The sequence below is a fragment of the Lactuca sativa genome, chromosome 3, assembly GCF_002870075.4.
Source record: "Lactuca sativa cultivar Salinas chromosome 3, Lsat_Salinas_v11, whole genome shotgun sequence".
Classification (NCBI taxonomy): domain Eukaryota; kingdom Viridiplantae; phylum Streptophyta; class Magnoliopsida; order Asterales; family Asteraceae; genus Lactuca; species Lactuca sativa.
In genome coordinates, this window is record NC_056625.2 from 9533604 (window position 1) to 9541673 (window position 8070).

At 33.2% G+C, this 8070-nt stretch overlaps 1 pseudogene; it reads right to left on the reverse strand.

Moving 5' to 3' along the window:
- Positions 1 to 3062: 3062 nt before the first annotated feature.
- On the reverse strand, positions 3063 to 5622 carry LOC111920877 (uncharacterized; annotated as a pseudogene).
- Between the last annotated feature and the right edge of the window lie 2448 nt (positions 5623 to 8070).

Below are 8070 nucleotides of genomic sequence, written 5' to 3' on the forward strand. Positions count from 1 at the left end.
TATGTTACTTTCAGTTTATAAATAACACGCTTCTTTCATTAGCCTTACTTTCATTTTTTTTAAATAACATTCCACTTTCATTTTTTTACACGGAAACTTTCATTTTTGGGACAACGACATATTGGCTGCTTCTTTTGTTCTTAAGGGGCGGTAACGAAATCCAAAGTTGGACTGAATCTGTTATTTTCATTATACCATAGGGACCACTTTTGTAATTCACTCAACTTTTTACATGCAAAACCGTACTAAATTCATATATACTATCCTAGATTAGTCACATTTAAAACAAAATTGCAAGAATGGTCCCTGTGGTATGTTAAAACTAGCACTTTTGGTCCAAAATGGGTTTGGCTCGCAAGGATGGTCCAATAGTTTCGTTTTGTTACGAGTTTGGTCCAATTTCCTATGAACTTTTTTATAATGACGGATTTGCCCTTATATTTTAATTTTCCATTTTTATTTTATTATCAGTAATTAAAAAACAATTAAAATAAAACAAAAATAAAATACTCTCTCTCTCCCTCTCTCTCTCTCTCTCTCTCTACAAACAAAATTAATACAGATCTGGTAGTTTAATTTGCTATAAAGTTTAATTATGTTTTAAATGCCTATCATCCTAGGTATTCATTTTTCTCTCTATTTTTTTAATTCCTAAAATAATCAAATTTCTCTTTATTTTAATTCATTAAATTTAATATTACTTCGTCGACAAAATGTGCAGACAAATGAACTTAATCAGTCGGCATCTGTGGCTTTCTGTTTGATAGTTGCATCGGTTAGCTTCTTTACTAGTATTTACTATTTACTCACAAGTCGCATACTTACTTCTATAGTAAATTACATTTTTGTCCCTGAGTATAGTTTATTTTTCTAATTTTGGTCCCTAAAGCTTTTCTTTTTCAATTTTTTTCGTTATTTGAAGTTTTTAAAACCTTTTTCGTCCGTTTTCCAATTCAAATGACTACTTTTCGTTACAGTACCTGATTTTTACACTTTGGATCGCAGAAATTGACATGAGAACTTTTTAGGACCAAAGTGTAAATTACGCTTACTTTTCTTCATTTATTTACAACAAATTATTGTATGATTCAGTATAGTGAAAAGTTAAGTCTAAGCCTTGACTTGATAGTTTTGTTGCTGGAGTCATGAAGAAGAAAGAGAATCATTTTACAAACAAGGTACTGTTTCAATTTGTGTAAGGGTACTGATAATTCCACAGACTTTTTTTATTCATCCACAGATTTTAAAGGAAAATGACAATTATACCAGGAAAATGACAATTATACCCCTAGTGTAATTAATAATTTAAAGACATGTGCTTAATAGTCTCTTCTATCCCTGGATCCCAATTTTGTCCATCACGACATGAAATCCTTGTGTTCTTCATTTCTTTTCTTCTTTACTTCCACGCAAAGAAGGTAGGAACAGCCACAAATGGAATCATAACTGATAATCCAACGATTAGTGTCATTCCAAGTCTTGCCATTATCTTTTCCATCACCGGATCTGGGCTCCTTAATGTTGGCGGATCGTGGTTTTCACAAAGCTTTAAATCAGATATTGAAATCCCAAAATATCACCGCTAAAGTTTCTTGGACCCAGATCCCGTTTGGAAATGTATCAAACTTCGCTGCAACAAATGGGTTACTGATGTTTGAATAACCATTTACGGACAGCGCCATCGGCGAGAACCACTTAATCATTGAATTATCTCCGGTCAACAAGAATGTGAACCAATCACCAAAATCTAGGAACGATTTTCAATCGACGGCGATGGAAAAATCGATGGTGAAAGCTTACTAACTCACCGGAGAACATATCCCATAGATGAAGTGGTTTAATGTATCGTATGTCCGGCTGTCTGTTCCGATTTTAATCGATCACATTTCGTGTGACTGGGATTCTGTCATTGATGATCTATGCAAAACATGTTGTGTTTATGTTCATGTACTGGTTTTGTGTACTGATTTTTATCAGATTAAAGTTGATTGAAGATGCAACAAGGATGAAGAAAGAATGGATGATGAGATACCATGATTGTGGGAATCTTGATATACCAATGAGCATCGCCGGAATAAAGAAAAAAGACAACCAAGAAAATATGAAAGAGAAATCAGGCCTAATTAATTAGAATATTAAATATAAATGAGGGGCATTCTTGTCATTTTCCCTTAAAAATCCGTGGATGAATAAAAAACAGATGTGGAAGTATCAACCCCCTTTGTGTAAATATTAGATTACTCCCTCAGTCCCAAATTAATTGTCCACAGACAAAAAACATACAGATTAAGAAAATATTAATTATCATTAACTTTATTAAATAAAATGACAGTGTTACCCTTTTGTTGCATTTAATTCCATGGTAGTTGCATTTAATTTCATAGTAATTTAACTAATAATGAGGGGTATTATGGTAAAAGACATTTATTTTTAGAAGTAGGTTATTATTTTGGTACAAACCAAAAAGGAAACATGGACTATTAATATGCGACAGATGAAGTAATATGAAAGAAAGATTTACTTCTAAGGTAACTTGATGTTAGAAGATATATATGTGTCACATGCGAAGGGCTTGGAAGTTCTAAAAGTGACATTGGAGATCTAATACAACACGGTTGGAAGTACAATGCTATTATTGGGCAGAGTTTTTAAAGTACAATGTTTTAATAAGAAAAAAAGTACAATGCTACAATAGAAAGGAATAACAAGTACAATGCTATTTCTTGCATTTATTTGGAAAATATGTATTACTAGATTAAAAGGTTATCCAAAAAGGAATTGGTTCAATTAATTTGGTTAAATAAGTGTGTATCATAGACATTTCTTGGTCTTTCTTGCATGTTATATGCTTGTACACACTCCATGACCAAAAGAGTTTATAATTACATGCCTTTTAACCAGGGCCGGTCCGTTGATTTTAGGGGCCCGGTGCGAAACTAAAAAATGGGCCCCTAAATATATATTTATTTTTTACTTATACCAAAAATTCATTAATTATTTCATAATTTTTATAATATGATGCAAAAGAAAAGAACGATCATACAATAGATAATCTTAGACAACTACATGAATCGTGAGACTCTTCTAGCATTCTTGGAAGCAAAATTGTTCACCAACTCTTCATAATCATTAGTCTCCAATATAACGTTCTTAATAGTTATTATCGCCAATCCATTAAGTCTTTCTTGTGACATTGTGGACCTTAGGTAGGACTTCAACAACTTTAGCTTTGAAAAACTTCTTTCTGCAGACGCGACCGTTACGGGAATAGTCAACAAGATTTTGTAGGCAATAATTGCATTAGGAAAACAATCGAATTTTTTTCATATACTTTAAAACATCAATATGGCTCGTAATTTCACTCGGTAAGAACATGTCAAACAGCTTTAACTCTATATAAAGTTCATGAGAATCGATATCTGATTGTTCACCAGACTTAAGTGCAGCTTCGAGACGGCGACAACATGACTTGAGATTTTTGTCATCAAATTCCTTCATTTTTTTGGAAACAAAAAACCAAAAATATTTTCATACTCTTTGTATTGTTGAAATCTTGTTTTAAGAGAAGCACTCACTTGATCAACAATATATAAAAAGTATTTAACTTTAAAATTCTCCTCGGCTGAAAATACAACATCTTGATCACTTGAATTCTCATCAAATTGTTTTTTTCTACTAACCGGCCGCTTTTGAGAGAATACCGGATCAATATTCATTTCAACGGAAAGTTCCTTCGCATCATCAATCGCCTTGGAGAAACCTGTTTCTCTAAACTCCTTGAAGTACTCAATTAGCATATTCACTTCGTTAACAGCAACATCGAGAAGCATATCTTTTGATTGTAATTTTTTTGCTAACTAAGTTCACCATGTACAATATTTGATACCAAATGACTATGGATACCAAAAACTCAAATCCACCAAGGTCATTATTTGCTAGCGATTTAGCTTCACTTTGGATTTTAGCATCGTTGTCTTTTTCCGCAACTTCAAGTAAAGCTTCTCTTAAATCCGGTAGTTGTTGTCTAATAGCCTTCACACTATCAACACGAATTTCCCACCGAGTGGCAGACAATGACTTTGGAGTCAAACCTTTGATATTCTCTTTCAGAATTTGCCACCTCTTAGTAGAATTGGAAAATATTGTATATACTCGTTGTATGACTCCAAAAAATCTCTAACTTTACTACAACTGTTAGCCATGTCACATAGTGCAAGATTAAGACTATGACAACCACATGGAGTATAAAATGCTCTAGAATTTATGTCCAAAAATCTCTTTTGAACTCCTTGATGTTTTCCTCTCATGTTTGATCCATTGTCATACCCTTGGCCCCACATATCATCAATATCAAGACCAAGAGATTTTAATTCATCGTGTGTAATATCAAAGAGCCCTTTACCAATTTTATCATTAACATTCAAAAAACCTAAAAAGGATTCTTCAACAGTAACATCATTGGAGGAGAAATTTACATACCTCACTATCAAAGACATTTATTCTTGGTGACTTGTATCAGGGGTACAATCAAGTATGATGGAGTAATATTTTGCTTCCTTTACTTTTTTAATGATTTCTCGTTTAATTTCATCAGCTAGTAAAAATATCACCTTATTTTGGATCTTGTGGCCAAGATAATGTACATGGATCTCATCATTTTTGATACGACGCACATGCTCTTTCATAACCAGGTCAAACTCTTCAAACATCTCAATCGCTCCAAGAAAGTTTCCATTACTCTTTTTGATATAATTTTTCGTTTGTTCCACGAAATGCTAAATTATATTTAGCCAAATATTTCACTAGTGCAATAATCCTCAATAGTACTTGTTTCCAATGCTCCCTTTCTTTCTTAAATTGATCATACACCACTTTATCAATTGTTTCATTAACTTTCAATCTTTCACGCATTTCAATCCAAGTAGCTAAATTTGTGAGATGATCTAAACCAACTTCATGCTCTTTAAGTCTTGTACTAAGATGTTGCCAATCTGCATAACCTTCACTATCTAATTGACCTTTCGGGATCCCTTTTCTAAATATTTTACAGCAAAAACAAAAAACTTTATCAAGCTCTTTCGAGTATACTAGCCATTCTCTGTTACATGTCTGTTTATTTGGCAGAGTTCTAGTATACATAGCTGCAGAAAACCGTCTAGAAAATCTATCAGGTGGACCCTTATCAATAGTATTATCCCTTTTAGGACCTTTCTCTACCAAACGTTTCACCATGTCTGTGCTTAGTCCATCCTAATTTCTTGGATCAAATATATCAACATTATTACTATTAACATTAACATCATCATCATCATCATCAACATCATCATCATCATCATCATCATCACCATCATCTTCAATGTCATCACCATCGTCATTACCATCATCAACATCAACACGATCTCCATCGAAATTAACATTATCAACATTAACATCATTAATTTGATCTCCTTCGACATCAACACCCAAATTATCAGGAATATCATCATTATTTTGATTTTGAGAAGGAACTTTAGGTATTTTTTGGAAAAACTTATCTAGAGAACCTCTATTAGCCTTTGTTGATTCTTCAATTCTTTTTCTCTTTTTATGTTTTTGACTATCAGATAAATACTTAGGAGGCATTATTTCTGAAAATAAAATAACAATAATCAACCAAATACTCGATAAAAATTAAAACTATGATAAAAGAACCCTAGAAATCTAATTGAATATATCAAAACGTTGAATGAGCAATACCAATAACAATGTATATAAACTAGAAAAAAAATACTAATGATTATAAAAAATACTAATAATGATGAATTATAAATATTACTATTAGAGAAAAAAAAAAAAAGAAACGGACCTTTTCTTATTTCTTCCTTTGCTACCAAATTGCCCAAACTCAACAAATAAATAAAAGAGGCTAAGGACTTATATATAGTAATTAAATGCGTGTTTGTGTTAGATACTAATTCTTTATGTGATATACTTAGTTTAAATGGACTTATATACTAATTTAATTAAAGATGTGTTTGATTTAGATAATTCCTTATGGGATACCTTATGGGATAGACGTGTTTGTTACGCTTGAATTAAAAGGATGGGTTGAAGAATTATAATAAAAATAAAAAACAAAATTGCTAGTGCCAAGTTTCGATCTTGGGTCTAACTCGTGAATGTCAAGCGCCTTTGCCATGTCAACCACCAGCTTGTTGTTTACTTTAATTTCGATATATATATATATATATATATATATATATATATATATATATATATATATATATATAAGAAATCCTACTATTTCTATAAATATATTCAATATAATAATAATATTTTTTTAAGATGTTCAAGTCTTTAAGCTTAAAGTAGAACCAGTTATGAATAAAATAATATTAAAATTTTAAACAAGTCTCTTTCTAACTTCTTTCGTTATTTATTTGATCGAGTCACGTTGATTCCGGGATATCAACAAATATTTGTGGATTACAACCCGCCTTCCTCTCATATCTCGCCCCATCTACTGATTCATTGTAGAAATTAGATTGAATCATCTGTTTTCTTCCGGTCACACCCTATCTGTTTGTCACCAGCAGCATCATCTCCTCCTTCTCTCCACCCATCAGCGACATTCACTTTTGCTCGATATTGGCTCTGTTTTTGTGAAGTCACTGTTGTCTTCACCTCTGCATAGTCGCACCATCTACCAGCGCCCTTCTAGGGTTCGCTATCCCTTCTCTCTATTTCTTTGTGAAAGAAGATGAAGAGGATGGGCACAATGCTACTCCATCTTTTGCCTTAAACCACCCAAAATCGGTGCCTATCCATGCTTTTCCACCATGAACCACCACTATAGCCGCTCTTCCTTCTGCCTTCAACCACCCACATATGCTCCCTACTCTGCCTCTATAGTGACCATCATCCAGGTTTGTATTCTTCATCTTTTAGTTTAATTATCCATAGTATTTATGAATAATGAGATATTTTGGTGAAATTGTTGTAGGGTTTTGAATATGTGAGGCATTGATGATTTTATGTTGGAAAAAGAAAGCAGGTGTGAGATCGTTGAAGAGTGTCTCACAAATAGGTTATGTTCTCTGTCTTTATACATCTCTCTCTCATTCTCCCATTCTGCATGTCACACCCCCGAACCAGACGGCGGAAACGTCCGGGGGCTTGTGCGTGACTTCATCTTGAAATATCGTTACAGTGAATATAATTGAAACATAACATCATCATCATCACACATGTAATATTACAACATTCATTGTTTACATCGAGTATTGTATTTGAATATTACATGCCAAAATAGTAAGAGTATGATGAAACAAAATATAACACAATATCCATTAGTTTGTTTTGTTCATCCTGCTTCAACGATTTCCTGAGAATACAAGTTATTTTGAAAACGGTCAACATAAAATGTTGGTGAGTTCATAAGCATGTTTGTGAAAATGATTTGTATAACTTTGAAAACCACCAGAAAATCCGATATTTTCTAAAAACTGTTTAGTGTGTTTGCGTAAGATCTTGTATTAATGCATGTATGTTATTGTTATTTGACTAAAAAGGTAAATAGAATGTAGAGAGAATGTAAGAGCATGTAAAGAGAATATTCCCAGACAACCAGATGTTGTCTGTACAAGAGAAAGTTGTCGTACCAACCCCCGAGGTTGAGTACTAGTAAGAGAATGTTTCCGAGTAATCCAAGAGAATGGTGAATGGTCTTCCGTAAACTTCATAACGTTAATTCCTCTAAGCGAGCTGTCATAACCATACTAAATAATGACAATTTCGCATGTCTTGGCGTCGTTGGACGCCGACGGAAAATAAAATAAGGTTTTTGTCACCCTAGACTGAGTTAGTCTAACTGTAGCGAACAGCTTAGGTGTGGGGTGTCATCCCCGTATAGATCTATACACAAATCCCCGCTCTCCCTCCAAGAGACTCTGGTTATAACTACAGGCTACGATCGTACACTTAATAGGTGCCAACCGATAAAAACTCGCTAGATCCTTAATCGAATTTACGCGAAGAAAAATGTATAAACTCATTCTAGGACCAATGATCCATGTAAGTGAACCACTAAGG